We start from the raw sequence: 23,624 nt of genomic DNA, 5'->3' as shown, positions 1-23,624 counted from the left end.
GAACATCTAACAGAGTGGGAAAGAAGGTAGATAAAGATGGAAGTTGAGATTTATAGGACTTTAATGAGCTGGCCTGGTAGAGAAAAAAAAGGTAAAGGTATGAAGGAGAAAACTAAAATAATAGACTTAGACTTACTCTTTAAAAAAAAAAAAATCTATATAGGGTGCCTGGGTCAGTGGGTTAGGCATCCGACTCTTGATTTTGGCTCAGGTCATGATCTCAGAGTTCATGAGTTTGACCCCTGCATGGGGCTCTGAACTGACAGCATGGAGACTGCTTGGGATTCTCTCTCCCTCTCTCTCTGCCCCTCCCCCACTCAGGTGTGCACAGGCTTGCTCACTTTCAAAATAAATACACTTTAAAAAATAATAAAAATGTAAAAACCTATATAATGTACAATTGGTCACTCATGAAGAATAAAGATGTAAGCAGAGACCCAACACCATGTCTCAATTTAAGCATTTTTTAAATAAAGTTTATGACTTTGAGAAAGAAAGAGAGAATGCACAAGCGGGGGAGAGGCATGAGGAGAGAGGGAATCCCAACACAGGGCTTGAACGCACAAACCATGAGATCACGATCTGAGCCAAAATAAAAAACTGGACACTTAACTGACTGAGCCACCTAGGTGCCCTTCAATTTAAGCGCTTTTTATCTTGACAGAGTCATGGAAAAGAAATTTAACATATTGTAGAAAATTATTCAGATTTAAGTCTGGTGAACAGTTTAAAGGCAGAGTCAACTGGAGACAAGCAAACCAGTTAGAAAGTTATTTCTCACAATACACCAGGTGAAAGATAAAGAGGGTGGAATTGAGGCAAGGAAAAGCAGAAAAAGATGGACTTAAGATATACTTATATTTGAGAGACAGGATGGGTGGGATAGGCTGTGAAGAGGAAGAGGAAAGGAGCAGAACACCTAAATTTCAGGTTTAGGAGAGAAAGAATAGTGGCACATGGATGTATAGATAGCATACAGGAAGAAGAAAGATGACTGATTCTGTTTTGGAAAGTTTTGATCATGGCCATCAAGCGGGATAAACAGTTTTGGATGCCCTACTAGAGGTGTGGGCTGGAAATAGAGAATTTAGTGTTGTCAAGTCAAGGCAGTTTAAACCGTAAGTGAACACATTCCTTTAAGTCCGACATAAATATGCCTGTGGACCCTCTCCCTGAGAAAAGAGACATACACACAATATAAATATTTTGTACTTCATTTCAGAAGCTGCATGAATGCCATGAAACCCATCCACGTGCACCTCTAAAAACCTGAGAGTAGACAGTAGAGGGCTAAGAACAGAGTCCTAAGAAAGAGATCAACAAAGAGCTGTCCTATGAAGAAAGTGTTATCACAAGAGAACAGAGTATTTCAAATGCTGTTACAGAGTTCACAGTACTTGGCCATTCTCAGGTTTTAGATGACTTTAGCACACATAGTTTCCAAAAAACTGGGGAGAATGCAAATTTCACTGGGTTGAAGGATAAATGAGAGGGAGAAAATGAGGAAATAAAATGGGTACAAGCTATTTTTTCAAGGAACCTGGCCCAGAAGAAAGGGCAAGAAATAGTAAAATACATGGGTCAAGATTTTGAAAATACAGGACAGAGCTGAGTAAAATCAAATAATCAGGGGAGAGAAAGTAGAGAGGGGGAAAGACTGAATAATCAAAAGAAAGGCTATGACTAAGGGAGTAGAGTCTCTGAGAAAATAGAGAATGAGAACAAAAGTATGGGTCTTGAGATAAGACACGCTAGAAGGAGGGAGATGCATGGAAGTGCAGATAGATTTGTAACATGGTGAAGCAGAAATGAATGGGGAGAGAAAAAGGTGGTGAAAGGAAGTTCTACTAAAAGTACTTATTTTCTTTGAGATCTACTGAAACTATTCAAAAGATGATGAGAAAACAATTTTGAAGACAGGCAAAAGTCTGACCTCACACCAATGATAAGATAGGAAATTGATTAACCATAAAAAGATTTTTCAGGAAGCATTGAATATTCAGTTTATACTGAAAAAACACAAATTTAGGGTGGCAACAATCTGGCAAGGGAACAAAAGGTTGGTATAATCCAGGGTTAAAGTTTTATAACAAAAGGGCAATAAGAGGACAATGGTGCCTAAATGATGAGAATAATTATGTTCTGGATTTGAGGTCCAAACAAAAGGAAAAAACATTCAAGTTGGAGGTCTTAAAGATATATCATAATGTTTATGGTTAAAATTTCTGATTTATAAGACTACAGCAAATGCACATGAAGATAAACTGTCCTATGTAGCAGTTGTTACCTCAGTAATTTTTATTCCACATTTAGTGTGACGTACTAAATGGCAAATGAATACATGAAAAATTCCTTTAATAATAAATATTAACACCTTAGCATATAAAGACTAAAACCCAAAAGATTTTTACGGCCAGAAGTACCCATATGTGATTATCTGAATCTTTACAATGTTAATTAGATATATGTACAGATAAAAAGAAAAGGTCTTGAAGTCAAGTTAACTGCCCTTTTAAACATTCAAAAGGTGGGGGGGGGGGGGGGGAGGAACCTGACAGTAATATATTTCCCTTTGTGAAGTGATACTGACCAATAACCACTGGACTAGAATTCTAGTACACATTATTCTGAAGTACCACAAAGAAAGTTTTACGATCCTTTATTTTAAATCTGTTTCTAAACTCTAAATGGGGTTTAAAATTACTGCTTGGCAGTAATTTTAGGAAAATATAGTTACTGTAGTTTTCATTATAAACAAATAACAAAATCTCCACCATAGCCAAACTATATTTCCTAATGAATGTAAAGTCCGCAATTAGTTGCTGGCAATCATAGATACTAGGGAATTATTAGAGGAGGAAAAAAAAAGAGTGATATAATGTAGGTAAGGGATAAAAACACTGGAATGATGGGTAGGTTGTGAATGGAATAAAAATGAGAATTTAAGATTTCAATACCTAAAATAGAATTATATGCCCACAGGCCAAATCTTGAAAAATAAACTGGAATATTTACATTTTACTTCTAAAAAGTGAGTTGTTAAAAAATTAACACAGTCAAGATCAGAATTCAGACATCAGCCTTCATAGATATATTACATATATACATAATCCTCTATTATGCCATTTCAAAAGGGGGTAATTTTTCACAGTACCCTCTAAAAAAAGATTTCTGCCTTTTCTTTAATTGTACATTATTGCCATCAATTAGTTAATAGAGTCCCATCATGGGCACATTTACTTATTTGAATCAACCATATAAAACAGGCCAAATAAAAGGTATAGACACACCAAAACAATAATACTGGAGATTCTGTCCACTATTTCACACACTGAATAGCTAGCTGCTCCAGAGTAAATGGAGGATGAGCAACAAAAACAGGAAGTTCCCTTCATCCATCCGTTTCACTCACCATATGCATCTCAAACCGTGAGCATCTTGCCGCATTGCATGACTCCAATATTTGAAAACCATGTTTTCTTCTTAAAAATATATATACAACATTGCCATTAAGCACAAACCAACTTTTTCACCTAGTTCATCGGAAGATACTGGTATGTTCCAAGTCTGGAGAAAAGACATGGTGGCACACAACACACTAAGACAGTGTGTTTTGATGACTTATGTCCAACTGAAGGATTTTCAAAAGCAATTTTAACTGTTCCTAATTTCTATCCAAGAAGTTCACTTTATATCCTAATTCATTCTTAAACAAGAAGCAACTGTTCTTCAATAGTTTCCAATCAAATCAGAAATCACACGTTGGGGGCGCCTGTGTGGCTCAGTCGGTTGAGTGTCTGACTTCGGCTCAGGTCATGACCTCGCAGTTCCTGAGTTCAAGCCCCGCGTCGGGCTCTGTGCTGACGGCTCAGAGTCTGGAGCCTGCTTTGGATTCTGTGTCTCTGTCTCACTCTGCCCCTTCCCTGCTCATGCTCTGTCTCTCTCTGTCTCTCAAAAATAAATGAACATTAAAAAAAAAAAAAATCACATGTGGAGCATGGAGAACAGAGAAAGCAAGGGGGAAATAAATATGTGTGTGTGTATACTTTTAATATAAATCAACATACATAATGGTTTGTTGAAATTTATGTAAGGTTCATACTCTAATTTACCTCCCCCAACTAACTACTTGTATTAACCCCAGGTTTCCCAACCTAGAAGGAATGGGCCTAATTAGGCTCATTAACTATAAACTAAATAGCCTTTATATTATAGGAGATCCCCATAATTACATTAATTTTACTTTTTAAGGATAAGGAAAGCTTTCCTTTAAAGGCCCTTGAAAAAACAAGTATCTTGATTAACATATCAGCACTGATTAAGAACAAGAGTAGTCAGGGGCACCTGGCTGGCTCAGTCGGTTAAGCATCCGACTTCGGCTCAGGTAATGGTCCCCGGTTTGTGGGTTCGAGACCGACGTCAGGCTGTGTGCTGACAGCTCAGAGCCTGGAGACTGCTTCAGATTCTGTGTCTCCTCCTCTCTCTGCCCCTCTCATGCTCATGTTCTGTCTCTCACTCTCTCTCAATAATAAATAAACATTGGAAAAAAAAAAAAAAAAGAACAAGAGTTCTTAGAAAGAACATCCCACAAATACCAAACAAGTACACATATTACTCTAGAGAACACATGGAACAGAAACCCAACAGTCAAAAGGTCCTGGTTCAGATTATCTGAGAAAGGCAGAATCTTCATTCCACCCTAATCTATGGGCTTCTGGAAGACAGACCCAAATAATTTGTCTGTCCCTTAATAAGACCTGAATTCACCAAACCACAACTCTTAGTGATGCTCTGGTGATGCTCTAGAACCAGCGTTAGCTATGTAGAGAGAATGGATTTTCCAGACCTTATACTTATTCCTCTGTATCACAATTATATGGAGCACCATTGCATTACTGAATACGAGCTCCTTTTGGAAATCTGACTCAAGTTTTATTATACCCAAACAACTAGGATTATCTACTCCAAACCCAAAACATATTTATCAAAGGGTACAATGACCTTAATCTTTACTTATTATTGTTCTGTGCATAGTAGAGGATATTCTTAAATAGCCCTAACATTGACATTATATAAAAGAAGTTGGCACACACTCAATACCCCTCTTTCTCAAGTAGAGAAAATACTAAAATGAGGACTCAAATGAATTTATATGGTAAACAAAAACTATAAAAACAGAAAAGCAAATCACTAACACACTGGGCATTATGAATTAGAACAAATACATAGAGAGCAAAAATTCTATAGTGTTACTACACTGCATCTAATATATATGCTTTATTTAACATTTGGTCTAAATTGTTTGTTTCAGTATTTATGAATAAAAACTTAAATACTAATGGAAAAAAACAAAAACAAAATAGGGCATCGTCTTCCACTTTCTGTTATATCAGTCAGAAACGTGCCCTAACAAATATAGTCTACAAGAATGTTTTCCTCTCTCCCTTATTTTGAGTTGAACCATCACTTCCCTATGAGACTTCATCCTCTGCTACTCACAGCTTCATAAACTGAAAAAGTGTTTGAAAGGGTTAGGCCCATTAGTTCTCATACTTTATATTCTAACTTCTAAACCACTTTCCTAACAATAAATTATACATACTACAATTGAGAGGAAAAACAGGTTTTCATAATGATACCCTTTACCTTTTTTAAATCTACTGAAACACCATGCTTCAAAAAGCATTAGAAACATGAAATTCACTCTGATGTTTTAAAAATTATAGCATGTGACCTTAAATTTTTAAATAGTAATGTAATCATTTCTCTAAAGATTGCTGGTTAACAATTTTTACAGTGAAGACACTAGGGAAATCATGATATCTGCTGACTTTTTAATAAAAATGACATCTGTATCGGTTGAACATGTTTTTCAATGTTTTATAAAAATTTCCACATAAGTATAGACCATAAAATAATTGATTACTGAGTACTGGATGTTGCTTTCTGATTGTAAATGTACTTTAAAAAAACAAAACAAAACAAAAACTATCTAGGGTTGCCTGGGCTGCTCAGTTGCTTAAGTGTCCGACTTCAGCTCACATCATGATCTCTCAGTTTGTGGGTTCGAGCCCTGTGCCAGGCTCTGTGCTGACAGCTTAGAGCCTGGAGCCTGCTTCTGATCTGTGTCTCCCTCTCTGTCTGAGCCTCCCCACCCCCATCCCTCTCGCCCTCTCTCTCTCAAAAAAAAAAAAAAAAAAAAAAAAAAGACAAAAAAAAAATTACAAAGAAAAAAACTACCTATATTTAAGTTATCAAATTTAAGCCTTCTTTTTCACACTATAGGTGACCATACCAGTCATTCTACTTTGTCTTCTCTTCACCAAGTTAATCAGTCCCATTTCTTTCCATCAACTCCCTCATTATGCCCTGGTTTATATCCTGTAAATAGCAGTATTTTTTTTTAATGTTTATTTTATTTATTTCTGAGAGAGAGACAGTGCAAGCAGGGGAAGGGCAGAGAGAGAGAGAGGCATAGAATCTGAAGCAGGATCAGCACTGTCAGCACAGAGCCCGACATGGGGCTCAAACCCACAAACTGTGAGATCATGACCTGAGCCAGAGGCGGCCACTTAACCAACTGAGACACCCAGGTACCCAATAGCAGTAATTTTTCAAAGAGAAACATCTGAAGCAAATAAGGTAAAAATTAAAACTTGTTAAATCTGCATGGCAACTATATTAGCGTTTGGTACATTATTTTTTGAAATTGCAAGTATTCTTGAAATATTCCATAATTAAAAGTTTTAATTAAGTTTTAATAAACACAGAAGGCTACTAAGAGAGACAATAGTTGTAAAAGCATCAAACTGAATGCCAAATTGTAGGTTCTGAAAATACTATCTAAAAATTCTCAGGTTTATGAAAGATTAAACATGAACACTGAGCATCTGGATGCTTATTTAATATTCCCACCCACAATGTGCTTCAATATCATTTAAGGTAATAGTTCATAAGAGGTCTCCAAATATTTGAAGTAAACTTTTTAAAAGTTTAAAGGGGACAAGATGAACACAATGTAAAAGATTATACAAGCCCACTGCAGCAGCACACCTTAATTGTAGCAGATCATTTGTAAAGGCAGCTGCAAAAACTTGGGAAACACCAGGCTCATCATGTGAAAAAGTAAAGTGGTAATCTAATTAAGGAAGACTGAAATCTAATCAATTTTCACAACCATCTGAACAACAACAACAACAACAAAAAAGGTGTTAACTAAAGTGTTCTTTATCCCACTTTTTATTCAACACTGATAAAAATATATAGCATCTGTTGAAAATACTTTTATCCATTCATTAGTTCAAGAAAAATTTATTCAGTGGACATACAGTGGTAAATTGCTGAAGTGAAATTGTCCCCTCTCTCATTAATACTTTCTTCTCTTTTGGATCATTTCTGAAGCCTAAAAATATGCTATGGGGGCTTCCATATTTAAAACCTAACCGACTCCACAGCCCTCTCCCATTAATACCCTACGTTTTTTTTAGCTTATCTGCAATAAAAATGCCACTCCAATCAAACCAACCTCCACTGTTACACCAAAAGAGCTATTAACGTCACAATAACCTCAACACTGTCAAATTCAATGTTACTTCTCAGTCCTTATTTAATCCTTGTCAGTTTTTGACGCAGCCCTTCTAGATACAGTGGCTTCACTTGGTATTTAGGACACCAGTATCTCTTGTTTTTTCTCCAGCAATACTGGCACTTTTTTGTCCTGTTGGTTCCTCCTCATCCTCCTTTAAACATTGCTGTGCCTCAAGATCAGAGAGCTCAGACCCCATTCTCCAGCTACGCTGGAGATCCCATTCAGGGGATCCCATCCAGTCTCAAGACTTTAAGTATCATTTATATCCTAATTCCAAATTCTTATCTCCATTCTCTATATCTCACCTGTACTCCAGATTTGCATACCCACTACCTCTTCCACATCTCCACCTGGATGTCTAATAGGTTAACTCAAACTTAAAAATGTCAAAATTGATCTCCTGCTGCAAATCTCCTCCTGTGGTCACATCACTTGAATAAATCACAACTCCATTCTGCCTGTTGCTCAGGCCAAAAAAACTTGTAGTTATACTTTACTCCATTCAATTCATCAGCAAATTCTCCCAACTCTTCCTTCAAAATATATTCAGAATCTGACCACTTCTCACCATTACCCTATAAGACTACCTATAGTCTACCCTACAGACTATTACAATTGCCTAGTCTCCCTGTTTTCATCCTTACTCTCTAACAATTTAATTTCCACACATAAACAAGAATCATTCTTCCCAAAAACAGTTAACATTTGTGGCTCCCCTCTGTTCAAAACCCTCCAAAGGTTTCACATATCTCTGCATAAACTTCAAAATGCTTAAAGAACTTGGCCTTCTCCTATGCTTTGATCCCCTATAACCCTCCACCTTGCTCATGCTGGGGCATCCACACCGGCCTTCCTTCCAGTGATATAAACTGTAACAAGTAGATCCCCCTGCATAAGCACTCCTCTCCCACAGGCCACATAGGTAGCTCCTTCATTTCCTCAGGTCTTTGCTCAAATGTCTCTTTACCAGAGAAGCCTACTCTGACCACCTTATAGCACCTCTTCCTTGATCCTTCTCTTGCATCCAACTCACTTTACTTCATGGTACCTAACACATAACAATGTTGACTGTGTTATTTGTTAACTTCACCCAATAGAATATGAGCCCCATGAGGGTGGGAACATTGTTTTGTTCACTGCAGTATCCACACCACCTAAAATAGTGTTTGGGGTACAGCAAGTTCTCAATAACTATTTGTTTAATGGATGAATGGATGAACTGACAGAAAAGATAAAGGGAGGTACAAAGCGACCACAAAAAAAGGGCAGTATTTACAGGTCTGGTATATATCTATGTGTGTATATACACACACACATATACATATATATATATATATATATATATTAATGTTTACATCTTTATTTCAAGACCTCAAAAATATTTTTCATATAAATTCTTTAATTAATTTTAGTCCTTAAGAAGAGACAAGATAGTTTACAAACTAGTAAGTTTTCTCACAAACAGAAGAAATAAAATCTAACATGATTTATTCAACTCATGATGCCATCCTTCTCAAAGAACTCAAGAACTTATACATGCAGAAATTTAATTCTGAAATTAATATTTGGGTATTTTCTAAATCTCAAGCTAAAAAAGCACAAAACAAAAAGGAATGGTAAAAGTTGACAGTTGCTAGAAAACCTAGGGTAAGAACAGGCTCAGAAGGAAAACCTCAGAAGAATGTACAAACAGCTTTCACTCACCTGATATTTCTTAACTAGAATTTCTATTATATCCAGGTTGGATAGACTATGGTGAGCAAAATCAATCTGGTACCTATCCTTGTGAAGCTCACAGTCTAGTGAAGACAGGCTGATTAAACAAGCTATCTCAATACAAAATAAGACTTCTATTTTAAAAGGGGGCAGTAAAGAGTTTATCAGAACACAGAGCAGGTACATCTAACCTAGCAAGAAAGGAAGCGGGGAAAGAGAAGCAGGTTTCTTATATTGATACTTCAAGGATGAAGAGTCAGCCAGGTAAACAGGGCAACATAGAGAGTAAGAATACTTCACGTTCCAGGAACAAAAAGATGACCCAGTGTAGTGGTCAAGGAATAATGTGACAAGAAATGGAGCTGGAGGAAGAGCAATCAGGTCATGAAGGGCCATTTAAGTCATGCTGTTTAGAAATCATTCTGACAGTAAAAGAAATCTCCAAGCGAGTTTTGACTCGAGCTGTGTTTAATAAGAGTTACTACAACTGCAGTAAAGGGAATAGACCACAAAAAGACCAGACCAGAAGCAGAAAGATACCAGGGACTGTGGCAGTAATGCAGAAAAAAGATGAAGGCTTGAAGGGTTCCTAAACTGAAATACTAGTAGTGATTCAGAGAAAAGTGGATAAATCCAAGTGTTTAAGTCAAATCTATTTGGCTTACTCTAATTATCTGTGTTTGTGGTGGGGGAAGAGGGGTGGATGGGAGGGGATGCAAAGTCCAAGACTGACTTCCACAATTATAGATCAGGTTCACAATACAATTAATACTGAACTAGGGAAAAGTTAATAGTAATTATAGTAATATCACAAGTTCAATCCCAACCAAGTTGAGTTTGAGATATCTGTATGACATTCAAGTAGAAATGGTCAGTAGGAATTGAATACTCAGGTGAAGAGTTCAGGACTGAGGTCTGCTTTCAGGATATAAAAATGAAAATTATCAGGAATACAATAGGAATAGTTAAAAATCACCTAAGGATCTGTGAAGAGTAAGAAGATGGCAGCGGTAGAAGAACAGAAGCCTTTAAAGAATAAATGGGTGGAAAAGCTTGACAGAGGAAATTATGACTAGTAGAAGGCCAATAAAGGCCAAGGAAACACCAGAATATAGTGTTTCTGAAACAAAGCAGAGAGTTTTAAGAAAGAGGTATGGTCAACCATATCAAATGCGATCAAGAAACATGGCAAAATGTCCACTGGATTTAGAATTTCAATAATATTCTTCCAGCGTTCTGTTTCTAATAAATACAAAAAGAGCTCTGAAAAACTGGAGTTAAATCAGTCATTTTGCAAAGCTGTTGGGGAACAGCTATTTTTTCCCCAAACTAACACCAAAATCAGTGACTAGGGATAGCAACTTTTTCACTTTCTAAATCAGTGACAAAGCCTCTGCTTTACTTCAAGTTGACCAGGACAGCACTCACTGGTATTAGTATTTTTCCTCACCTCAAGTCAATTCACTCAACAGTCTCACAAAGCCAGCATCTTGACAGTCATTTCCAAGACTGCAGTAGTGTATGTCTTGCTTTTCTCCAATATCTTGCATGGGTCTTAGCCTATACCAAGGAACTCTGAGAATATATACTCAGAGCATTAATTTGTGACTCTTTCTAGAAGTAATCTTTAGGTTATCTCTTGCGTCCCCATCTCCAGGGTACAGACAGCACTAATATTTTGCAAAGCTTCCTTCACTCTTAAAACAATGCTTCTTAGCTACACAGAACTGAGTAACTTGGTAGTCACTGAATTAATTTCAAAATAACTAGCAACTGTTTAACAATACTGGGAAACATTAAAACTGCCTCTCTACTCCATAGTCCTGACACTAATTCCCTCCCTTCTTTTGAAGTTCTGCTTTAATAGGACAGAATAGAAAATTAAGAGGCTTTTGAATTCATATGGTTTAATGCAGAAGTTTCCAATATGAATTGGTTGTATTGGAATCACTGGGGAGTTACCTGAAAAGACATTTCTAGACACCATCCCCAGAAATTTTGATTCAGTAATGTTAAGAATCTTTGGTTTAGTTATTAAATAACTATGTGTGAACTTTATCTCCTTCAAATATAAATATTTCTCAGCAATTAGCTTATTAAAACACATTCTGAGAATGTTTACTGTTACCAAAAATTACTTTACTACGTTCTTATGTACCTGTTCTAAATTCCACCCTTATTTTCCACGTCAGCTTCAAACTTTTTTTTTTTTAATTTTTTCAACGTTTTTTATTTATTTTTGAGACAGAGAGAGACAGAGCATGAACGGGGGAGGGGCAGAGAGAGAGGGAGACACAGAATCGGAAACAGGCTCCAGGCTCCGAGCCATCAGCCCAGAGCCCGACGCGGGGCTCGAACTCACAGACCGCGAGATCGTGACCTGGCTGAAGTCGGACGCTTAACCGACTGCGCCACCCAGGCGCCCCAGCTTCAAACTTTTAATAACAAATGCACTTCCTAACAATTCTCTCTGAAGAGTGAATCACAGAAGTGGAGGTAGACAAGCCCCAAACTCCTAAACCAGAAAGATAAAATAGGACTCTATTTTAATTTACAAAGGTTTCCAAGAGTTAAGTCTGTTCAAGTTATAATGAGGAGAGGCAAAATGACATAGTAGGAACAAAGTAAAATAAAAATAATGAGAACTGAGTTCAGATGTCAATTTTTGTTTGATGATAAAAAATCAGCTCACTTCTCTGGGTATCAACTTTCTGATTAACGAAATAAAGAGGGGCTTCAAAGTGACTTTTTATGCCCCTTTCAGGTCGAATGACCTGATTAAATTGAAATATTCAAAGATGGATTGAACTGCATTAAATCTGAATAATAGAGTTTCATAAATAAAACAGCCTGTATAACTGATTATCATAACAGCAGTAAAATGAAACTGAACACCCATCAGGCACACTCAAACATGCTCCCTTGCTCATCTATATGCAAAGTGAGGACTTAAATGAGATGGTACATGTTGAATGAATAAACATTTATATAGGAACATCTACTATGAGCTGGGCATTATACAAGAAATAAGATCTAGTACCTACTTTAAAAAACTTTATAGAAGGAGATAGACACATAACACCTACCTTCTCACAATTACTAACTACGTAAGATACCTTTCCTCCTTGGTAATTATGCATTTTTTCTTTCCATAAATGTTTATGTTTGTTAAAATTTCAATTTCAGGTAGATATCTTCTCAAAGTTGAAAACTGTGCCGTATTTATATGAAGACATACATTGCACTGAAAAGGCTTACGCTAACTACCTCCCCAACGAAGGTACTATGGGACAAAAAATTTTCTTGTCAATAAGTACCATACATGTTTCTGATGAATATGCTTTGTGTGCAGAATTCTTATGAATTATGAGTCATTAACACATAGGAGATCCAATGTGGCCAATGTAAAAACTGGAAAAATAAAATCTTTCTTTTCAGGTAGAAACTGATTTCCAATTGTGAACTTTGTATTTAAGCCAACTCGGCAAAAAGAAAAAATCACTCTCTTAACTGGCAAAACATTGGTATGTATACTCTCATTTTGATCAAAGAAAAATCAGTCATGCCGTTCAAGGACAATAATCTGCCCCTCCTTAGATGCCAGTTACATGTAAACATTAACAATAACTTATTCTCATGAAAAGCTTTATTTTGGTCCACTAGAGATCCACGACATGAAAAGGAATCCTAGTTAAGATCCTCTATTAAACTTTCCATAGAAAGTTCCGAATTACAGACACTGTATCTCTCTTGATTTCCTAGGCCTAGCACAGTGCCTGGCACATATGAATGAATGAAATGATAAAAGAAAACTGTTCAGCAGGGATCAAGAAGGCTAAGTCATGAAAAATTCATTCAAATAAAATTATATAGCCTATGCTTAATTGGCATCTCTAAGAGCACTCTTCTTATGTGAGACTATTATTACAGCCGTCATTAAAAATAAAAGATGAACAGAAGTTCAATGCAGAGTAGAATCAATAGCTGAATTCTTAACTTTTCCTAACACTCCAAAAATGAGAAAAAAAAATATTTCAATCCATGAAACATGAAATCTAGTGATGGAGATACTGGCTATTCAATCTAACCTTACTTGTAAAAAGAAAACATGATCACTAGTTGGAGTGAACACGTGATACCAATCACATCAAACTTTGTTACTGCTAAAATTATGCTTCTTTTAAAAAACCAAACAACAGCAGATTACACGAACACACTCCATTCAATGAATAAGTTAATTTATGATTAAAAGACTTATTTATTTATTTATTTTTTTAATATGAAATTTATTGTCAAATTGGTTTCCATACAACACCCAGTGCTCATCCCAACAGGTGCCCTCAATACCCATCACCCCCTCCCATCCACCGCCCTATCAACCCTCAGATTGTTCTCAGTTTTTAAGAGACTTTTATGGTTTGGCTCCCTCCCTTTTTTTTTTTCTTCCCCTCCCCCATGGTCTTAAGTTTAAAAGACTTTTTAATATAACTTACAACTGCCCACGTACTCACAACACGTCCCTTACACGCGCACACACACACATTTACTTATTTCAAAATGAACATTCTAGACTCGTCGACTGCACCCTCAATTCACCATGGTCAACACCCTACCCAGACTATTTACTTTTCAGTGTGAGGGTAAAAAATACAAAGCAGATTTTTCTCTTAAAAAGCTCTATGAAGTAAACGAAAAAAGTTACCATGGCTTTGTACCGGAGGTGGGGGGGGGGGGAACTAAAGGAAACAAATTACGCACAGGAAAGAAAAACCTCCCCATCTGGTCATCACCTAGTGGTCTAACACCTGTACAATATACGGCTAGGATGATTTTTTGATCACCACCCCCACCTAGAAACTCCAAAGTGGACGAGACTGTCGGAAACCAGGGATACGACTTCAGGCCCCGAGGGGGGATGACAGCTCGTGGCTTCCCTCCGAGACCCGAGGGGGCTGTCCCGTAGCGTCGTCCGCCCCCAAGTCCCTGCCTCCCGCCACCTGCCCTCCCCTTCCCACCTCCAGCTCCATCTCCTCACCTTTCGGCCCCAGCTCACGCGCTTCCCATCACTCGGTCAGCTCCTACCTCCGCGCCTACCTCCCTTTCGTTTTCATTTTTACTTCCCACGCCGGGTGGGGAGCGAAGAGAGCTGAAGATTCCGGTGGGCAACTGCACCGTTTTGCCTTCTTCCGCACCTCAACCTGGGCTCGCCGGGGTCGCTCCCACTAGAAGAGTACAGAGCCCCGACCACCAGACAGACCTACAAACCCGGCGAGGAGGAAGGGGGCGGAGCAGGCGCGGACCTACACGTCACCCGCCCGGCAGCGGCGCCAACGTCGGCACGTCAGCTCCCTCCTGCCCCACCCCGTCCGCGTGCGCGCCGCCGCCCCGCCTCCTGCCCGCAGAGCTGCGAGAAAGACCCAGCCGGCGCCGAGGGCGCGCCCCCAAACGGGCACGGGCGCGGACGCGCGCGTTCCCAGGACTCCTTGGTCAGGTGGGTGTCCTTACAGGGCCGGACCTGCAGCCTCTCGCTCACCATCTCAGAGCCTTTCTTTGCAATTACTTGAGTTCGCTGCGTCTTTTCCCTGATTCTTCTCCCTAAGATGAAGACAAAGAAGTAATAATTCCTATTAAGATACAGGAGGGAAGAGCAATATGAGGAACCGGGTAATTGCCATCTTCTTCACCAGCCAGAGCTCCCGGCTACTGGACACTTTATATACGGTTCCCTGGACTCAGGTTCGCTTTCCTTAAACTTTCTTAGTCCTCACCTTAGTTCTCTTAAAAGTTATCTCTGCTAGCGGGTCCTTTGGTGGGACAGCCCACACCAAAAACACAATGTCTGAAGATTCCCTGGCTCATTTGCAAAGACAGGAAGATGATATCAAGAAAAATTAACTAACCTCAAGAACTGCCTGGTGTATGTGTATACAGTTCTAGACTAAACATCAGGGATATGAAGATGGCATGACTTAATGTGCTGTGGCTCTTTAACTTTCCCAACTTGCCGTTCTCATAACGAATGCGTCTTGATGCCTAGTGGAACTGTGTTTTATAGAGAGGCAGTCAACAGTGATCCAGTTAATTCCTCATTGGCCAAGCCATAACCGGAGTTCTACGTTCAGTCTAGATTGAGCATGTTAAAAAAAAGAAAAGAAAAGAAAAGAAAAGAAAAGAAAAGAAAAGAAAGAAAAAGCAAAACCTCAGAAAAGTTGGAATTATTTCGGAGGAGAGCTGATGACAAAGAGAACCCCAAAACGTGACAAATAAAAAAGTACTGGTTGAAAAGTACTGGATAAAGACTCATCATGTGACATAATTTGTTTCATGTCTCAAGAAAAGCAGACTTGAGAGAAACATTTCAGATCTTGAAGATCCCCTTCTAGCACTAGTCAAAGAAGTTGTCTGCCTTAGGATGTGTGGATGCATCAACCACCAGATTTGACCTTACTTAGATTCCAAGGCTTATTTCAGAGGCACTAGGTGCAGGGGAGCCATACATCAAGAGCAGAATTAGTTCCTGGTTTTATTAAAGTTATTTTCAATCTTGAGATCGGATCAGCCCTTGGTCCCAGACTTCAAAGAATTTACAGGTTAGTTTATGAGACAAGATAAATGTATTAAAAGATAAATAATGACAGGGAACCACATAATAATGAGCGGTACTAACAATAAGTGCTAGGAATTCACATGATAGATTGTTCTCATCACAGTTTCAGAGACTTAAGGGAGAAGAAGGAAATTGAAAATGGACCCTGCCTAAAACTGCCCTAGAACTAACCAAATGCGGCCCTTTACCCTTTAAACGTCGTGGCATGCAGTAAGTGCAAAACATACACCAGATTTTGAAACTTAATACCAAAAAAAGGTAAAATATCTGAATTCTTATATTGAGTATATAAGATCCATGTCATGGATCTTCTATGTTGAAATATTAACATTTGGCATATATTGAGTCAATATATTAAAAGTAATTTTAACTTTATTTTTTTATGTGGCTAGTAAGAAGGTTTTTTAAGAGATTTTTTTTTAGTTTATTTGTTTATTTATTTTGAGAAATATGGAGACAGTGCGAGCAGAGAAGGGGCAGAGAGAGAAGGAAAAAGAGAACCCCAGCAGGTTCCGCACTGTCAGCACAGAGCCCGATGCAGGGCTCAAATTCACAAACCATGAGATCATGACCTGAGCCTAAACCAAGAGTTGGATGCTCAAATGACTGAGCCACCCAAGCACCCCTAGAAAGTTTTAAATTACATAGGTGGCTTGCATCATTTTTATTAGACAGCCCTGGCCTAGAGGGTAATATACTTCATTGAACTCTAAGAACCATCTTTATCCTCTGTGTAATCCCTGGAGGGTTTTCCAAAATGTTGGTGGAGGGACACCTGGGTGACTCAGTTGGTAAGCATCTGACTTTGGCTTAGGTCATGATCTTGAGGTTCATGAGTTCAAGCCCCGCATCAGGCTCTGTGCTTACAGCTCAGAACCTGGATCCTGCTTCAGAGACTGTGTCTGCCCCTCCTCCACTCATGCTCTGTTTCCCTCTCTCTCTCTCTCTCTCTTTCTCTCTCTCTCTCAAAAATAAACATTAGAAAAATTTTTTTTGAATGTTAGTGGAAAGGCAGTCTGATTGCAGGATTCCCAATGAAGAGAAAGAAGATTGTCCAGGAAGTATGCCATGAGCAAAGACAAGGAAACAAGACTGCAGATATACTCTATGATAACAAGTAACCTGTTTGTCTATAATAGAAGGTTCTTATTGGAAGATAGTGACAATAAAGTTAAAATTAGATAACAACTAATCTGTAAGAAGATTCAATTTTTAATTTAAGGAATTGAGTGAGTACTTTAGGCAATCAGGATTTTGGCAGTTAGAGAATGGGAATCTATGATTCTCTTGGTAATATTGAGTAGGATGGGTTGAAATTAGTGGGTGGCTGGACAACCAACTAAAACTCGTACTTTAAAAGATATTCCAAAAACAAGAGGGGATTGATTTAAATAAATTATAGTAGCCCTGCCTCTTATCAAAGGTTTCCCTCTCTGCTGTTTTAGTTACCTGAGGTCAACCACTGCTTGGAAGCAGATGATCCTTCTTCTGAGATATCACCAGACGGTCAATAGTATCCTAATGCTATGTCACAATGCCTGTGTCATTCACTTCACTTCATCTCATCACCTAGGCATTTTATCATCTCACAACAAAAGAAAAAGGGTGAGTACAGTATAATAAGATATTTAGAGAGAGAGAGAGAGAGACTGTATCCACATAATTTCAGTTACAGTACATTGTAATTATTCTATTTTATTATTAGTCATTGTTAATCTCTTACTGTGCCTAATTATAAACTAAACTTTATCATAAGTATTAATGTATTGAAAAAAAACAGTGTATATGGGGTTTGATATTATCATTAGTTTCAGGCATCCACTTGGGCAGTCTTGGAAGTATCCCCCACAGGTAAGGGGGGATTACTATATAGCACATCTCTAAAGTAGAATACTTTGTAGGCATTAAAAAAAGTATGACATGAATCTATATTGCTTGATATGGAAATATATCAAGGAGTACAACTGAGTAATTTGCAAAATAATACATATACAATATGAACCCATATATGTAAAATTATATACATGTGTGTATGTAACTAGATCATTTGAGTAATAGTGCCTTAATTTTCTCAAAATCATCTCAAAAACAGAAAATCTCAAGGTAGAAGTGTTTCCAGCATACTTTCAGTGGCTCAACAAAGTCATCCAAGGGTTGTCTTTTTTCATCAATATGTTCTAGCATCCTTAGCATGCTAAGCCTCTCATTCTCAGCCTTATCTCCTCAGGGATTGTCAGAATGGGTTGATATGCTCCAGACTCATTCATTTCTAGCCCTTTAATCTCTTAGTATTTCCTTCAGTATGCATGTCCACTAGGTCTGCTCAGCTCACCAGTGTCCCACAGCCTTGGTTTCTAGGCCTTTTGTGTTTCACATATTCTCAGACCACTGTTCACCCCTTCTTTTTGCCAACCCCAACTTACAACATTGTGTCTTAAAATTCTATCATTGCTGTACCCCAGTGCAGTTCCTTACCTGTACTTGGCACTTAACCTCTGGGGGATGCTGATTTTTAAAAAAAAAATTTTTGTAATGTCTATTTATTTTTGAAACAATGCAAGAGACAGAGTGCAAGCAGTGGAGGGGCATGCAGAGGAAGACACAGAATCCGAAGTAGGCTCCAGGCTCTGAGCTGTCAGCCCAGAACCCGATGAGGGGCTTGAACTCACGAACTGTGAGATCATGACCTGAGCCGAAATTAGACGCTTAACCAACTGAGCCACTCAGGCGCCCCTGGGGGGTGCTGTTTAATGATAGACTCAATTCTAAAATGAACTTCTGTAGTCTTTTTAATAAATGATGATGGTAAGGGAAAAAAATTAGATCACTACCATGGCAGACACTATTAGTTGCCTACCCCATCACCATTTTTCTCCTCTTCTTTAATAAAATGAATTTTTTTAAGTTACCAAACAACTAAAGAAATGTAACTTCTTTCCATTACTCTGGAAGTAATTCTATTTCCCTTTGAATAAGAATTTTGTAGAGATGGTCATGAGACCAAGGGACAGTTGGCTAAGGGGATTCTGCAGTAAGTTTTATCCAAGTGGCAAAATACAGGCTTATAAAATATAGAGAGCTATTCTTGGCTTATTGTTCAAGATGGTGGACTTCGCAAACATTTTGCCTGATGTTCTTTCCTATACACTGCTAAAATAAAAATGTAGAAAGAGAAAAACTGAGGAGTAAATAAAAGATTAAATTTATGTGTGTTTGTATGCATGTACTTATGAGAAGAGAAGGATGATAGATGGAGAAGAGGAGAAAAGTAAATGAAACTTCAACAATTTCCCAGAAAACAAAAGTAATAGTAGAGGTTTGACTAGGAATAACACCCAAAACCATTGCCAAAAAATACAATGAAGGAGCTACAAAAGAGTTGGTTGAGGCATGGCAGAGAGCAGAAACGAGACCAAGAGCTAAAAATGGGGATAATGTTCTAAATGTGGTGCACTTGACTCAGGTACCCCACATATTTCTTTCTTTCATTCATACACAACTGAGAGCAGGCAAAGATACCTGACCAACACAGAAACCAAAAAAGACCCCAAAAGTCTTCTTGAAATGAGTTGTGTAAATAGTACAGAGGAAGTGAAAGCTTTTACGTAGACAGCACAGAATAATACCATTCTTGTTCTGTCATTCAGGGCCAGCATCTAGAGAGCTAGTCACTTGCCTACTCATCCTAAAGTAAAACCTGATATTTAGCATTCCTGGTCCTGTCCTACCCAACCCAGCCACTTATTCACAACTCCTAAACACGAGAGAGAACTAGAAGACATCCTACTTATTAAAAGCAAAGGAAAAACCATATCAATGACCAGTTTATGTATACTTTTAAATATATATTTTATATATTTTAAGTTTTAAATTAAATATTAAGCTGTCAAAACAATTCAGATGTACTACACCTAGGATTGAAAGAAGAAAGGGAGGTAGGAAAGGAGAAAGAAAGGGTGGCCAAAGAGGGAAGAAATAAGGAAAGATACATAAAATCATCTTTTTTTTTTTTTTTTAAGTCATCAACAAGGTTAATTCCTGCTCAAAGTCAAGGAGAATGGAGACTGAGTTAATGTCTTTGGAGATTTATGTAATTGATGAATTGGAAGCAATTTTAGTAGCCTGCTAGAGATGGAACCAGATGGCAAATGTAAGACAGTAAATGAGAAATGAGAAAATGAAAACAAGAATGAGAATCAGTTTTGTCTAATACATGCATGAAAAAAGCAGAACAACGGAGGAAATACTAGGATCCAGAGAAAGAGTTTTGTCTGTGTGTGTTAAGATAAAAAAACAAACATACAAGGTATTGATAGAAAGAAAGAACCTATGAGATGAGTTAAGTAAAGATACAATGAGGTGAAGTGAAGACATACAACAATGCACCCAAGACCATAGGTGAAGTTGTTCTTAACCTGGGTAGAGAGATACATTTCCTGTGAGACAGGGCAGGAGTAGACAATACTTGAAAATACAGGAAAACTTTAAAGAATTAAGGAAAGTATAGCTGTAAAAATTTCAAAGTTGACTATACAATTTGAAAAGTATTCTTCTTTTAGCAGCCTTGAAATTATGGCTTGTTCAGTGACTGAATGTTCTTAACTATTTCCTATAATATAAGATACACTAAATTTCTATAACTTATTATAAAATAAAGACAAAAAAACAATTTCAAGGATGCCGCCATAGGTTAGGTTTTAGAAAGCAATACCACCCATTCATTATAACCTACGAAGTGAAAACTGCAAGTCAGAGTTCTCATTGACTAATTTGACTTGATATCTCATTAGTTGGCCAAATGCCAGGTGACAACTTATTACACATGTGAGTATGTATATGAATGTAAGTTTTGAGTGCATAGATGTGATTTTGAAGAAAGAAGATTAGGGGTAGTTAGCTTGAAAACAAATCAGTTTTAGCTAGGCTTTTCATGTCAGAAGTTAGGTTTGCCTTTCTTATGCAAGCAAATCACCCACCCAAAGTTTGAGGCCGAAACGTATTTATTCCTTAAAGCACTGTGTGGGAATGGAAGAATCACACCCTGCCAACTGTTGCCATTCTGTGATTCTCCAAATGGATAAGTTAGGGCGTTGTTTAGGCTGTATATGAGACCCAGAATAACAGTAGCATTAGAGTTTTCATCTCACAAAATAGGATAGGTGGGTAATTGTAGTTTTGCAAGCTCCTTGGGAGCATCCCAGGTATAATCTGAAACTGGTCCATATGTTTGGAGGGCAAGGAGAGACCAAAGAAAGAGGAAGTCCACTCTAGGCTGGTAAGTGGCAGTTTTAATAACCAAAGGGAACTTACATACAAGGCTTGTTTTAGGGTACAACAAAATATGTGGATCCCTATATCCCCTGCCAAATCTTAGAAGTTTATATAGAGGCTTTAACTAGGTTCAGTCATGTATCCTTTTTGAATCATCGGTTATCTCAAGGCTGTGTTTAGGGCAGCTTCTGGGAGCAGGAAGCCAAACAGAACTCACATTCCAAAGATAGGGGACAGGGAGAGGTGCCTTTTACTACCTGGGGTTCAGCTCGTGGGTCAACCAGCAGTCTTGTCTTTTCAGTCACCTCTCCCAACAGTAATCCTGGAACAGTATAGTTATGTTTGTGATTTGTCATCCAGAGCCCCAGGTACTTTCTTGTTACTGTACCATTTCTAGGGGATTATTGTCATCTAATAATTTGAGATGACTTGCAACCAAGACCATATTCCAAGTAGCAGTCTGAGCAAGAGGAGGAACAGAGGGACACTTCTTGGGGACTGTGAGCTGAAAGTCACATGACCACACTTAGTTCCAAGGGCAGCTGGCAAATGTAGGTTTTATTTTAGATAACTATATATTCAGTTAAAATTCAGGAGTTCTATTACCATGGGAGATAAAGACATATTTGGAGACAAATGTTTCACCCACAATCCTTTTCCTTCTCAATTAAAGGGAACATACTGGTATTAAACAGATAAGGATAGCCTCTCTTCACTTCTTATCAGAACTGAGCCATGGGGAACAGAACAGAATATCAAGACTAACTTTTATCTCTTTTAAGCACATAAAAATTGAGCTAGTAAAAAATAGCAATATATAATGCTCAATCTTAATTATTTGAAGAATTAATTTTTTCTGAAGTTTAAACTGTTCTTAAGCATTTTTAATATGGTCAAAATGAAGTTTTCATTCATTCTACCCATAAGTAATTGAGCATATGTCATATAACCCACACTTTGTTAAGCATCGTGAACTTTCCAAAGAAAAGTGTGATATAATCTCTATTCTCAGGGAACTTTGAAGAATTTATAGTTTGAAAAAGAGACAAATTTAACACTCACAAGACTAATCAAGAACTATTAAGTACTGAGTTGTGTGATACTTTATGAGTACAAAAGGAGTCCGAAATAAATACAGGCCACTGTTGGCCGCAGAAGATTAAAAACCTTTGTGAGGGGCACCTGCATGTCTCAGTTGGCCAGCTCATGTCATGATCTCACAGTTTGTGGGTTCAAGCCCTGCATCGGGCTCTACACTGACAGTACGAAGCCTGCTTAAGATTCTCTCTCTCCCTCTATGCCCCTCCCCTGCCCTTGCTCTCTCTCTCAAAATAAATAAACATGAAAAAAAAAAAAAAAAAAACTTTGTGTAAAAGATGAAAATTGAGCTGGGCATATAAGAATAGATAGAATGTGGGGTGCCTGGGTGGCTCCGTGGGTTAAGCGTCCGACTTCGGCTCAGGTCATGATCTCACGATTTTGTGAGTTCGAGACCCATGTTAGGCTTTGTGCTGACAGCTCGGAGCCTGGAGCCTGCTTCAGATTCTTGTGTCTTCCCCTCTCTCTGCCCCTCCCCTGCTTGTGCTATGTCTCTCTCTGTCTCTCAAAATTGAATATATGTAAAAAAAGAAAAGAAAAGAAAAGAATAGATAGAATGTATTTTATAAAACCTTTCATATGCAATATCATGAAAGGTTTATTTGTAAGATTAGTTATAGAGAATAAAGGCATGTTGAATTTTAAGATTTCAAACTGTTACTAGCAGTAGCCTAAAAATGGCTGACTTAGTAGTCTATAAACAGGTTTATTTCTGTTTTTTGCTCTATGTCATATCTATAAATACTAGCTTGACACTTAGTAGACACCAAGTATTTGTCAAATAAATATACTTTCTTTTAATACTTAATGTTTCCTTGGGGCACCTGGATGGCTCAGTGGGTAAAGCATCCAACTCTTGATTTCAGCTCAGGTCATGATCTCACGGTGTGAGATCAAGCTCCTTGTGTGGCTCTGCACTGATATTGCACAGCATGGCCTATTTGGGATTCTCTCTCTCCCTCTCTCTCTGCCCCTCGCCCACTAGTATGCAGACACTGTCTTTCTCTCAAAATAAATAAATAAACATCCTAAAAAATACTTAGTGTTTCCTTTAGTATGTGACAAAGGACTTAAACTTTTAATGAAAGTGTAACTTTTTTTCAAAATTGAGGTGTGCTAAAGTATACTTGCTGCCCCATGTGACTTCTATCCAAATCAAGATACAGATTATTTCTGATACTCCTTAATCCTCCCTTATAACCCACCCAGTCAGCATTTAAATCCCGCCACCTCAGCCCAGCCACGCCAAAGTAGCCACCATTTTGACTTCTATCAGTATAGATTACTGTTCTTGGTTTTGAAATCCACATAAATGAAATCATATAGTATGTCCCTTAACATTTT

The 23,624-nt window shown here is 37.9% G+C and overlaps 1 protein-coding gene across 3 annotated transcripts in view; it reads right to left on the bottom strand.

Annotated features, from left to right (window-relative positions):
• Positions 1 to 14,609, bottom strand: part of ASCC3 (activating signal cointegrator 1 complex subunit 3) — a 359,800-nt gene extending 345,191 nt beyond the window's left edge. For all 3 annotated transcript variants that reach the window (XM_019442967.2, XM_019442970.2, XM_053904622.1), the window contains exon 1: positions 14,340 to 14,609. The gene's annotated coding sequence lies outside the window, so the exon portion shown is untranslated. The remainder of the gene's footprint in view (positions 1 to 14,339) is intronic.
• Positions 14,610 to 23,624: the final 9,015 nt, after the last annotated feature.

Source organism: Panthera pardus, unplaced genomic scaffold, assembly GCF_024362965.1.
Source record: "Panthera pardus isolate Hobbes unplaced genomic scaffold, ASM2436296v1 HiC_scaffold_17, whole genome shotgun sequence".
Lineage (NCBI taxonomy): Eukaryota > Metazoa > Chordata > Mammalia > Carnivora > Felidae > Panthera > Panthera pardus.
This window is presented reverse-complemented; position numbering and strand designations above follow the sequence as displayed.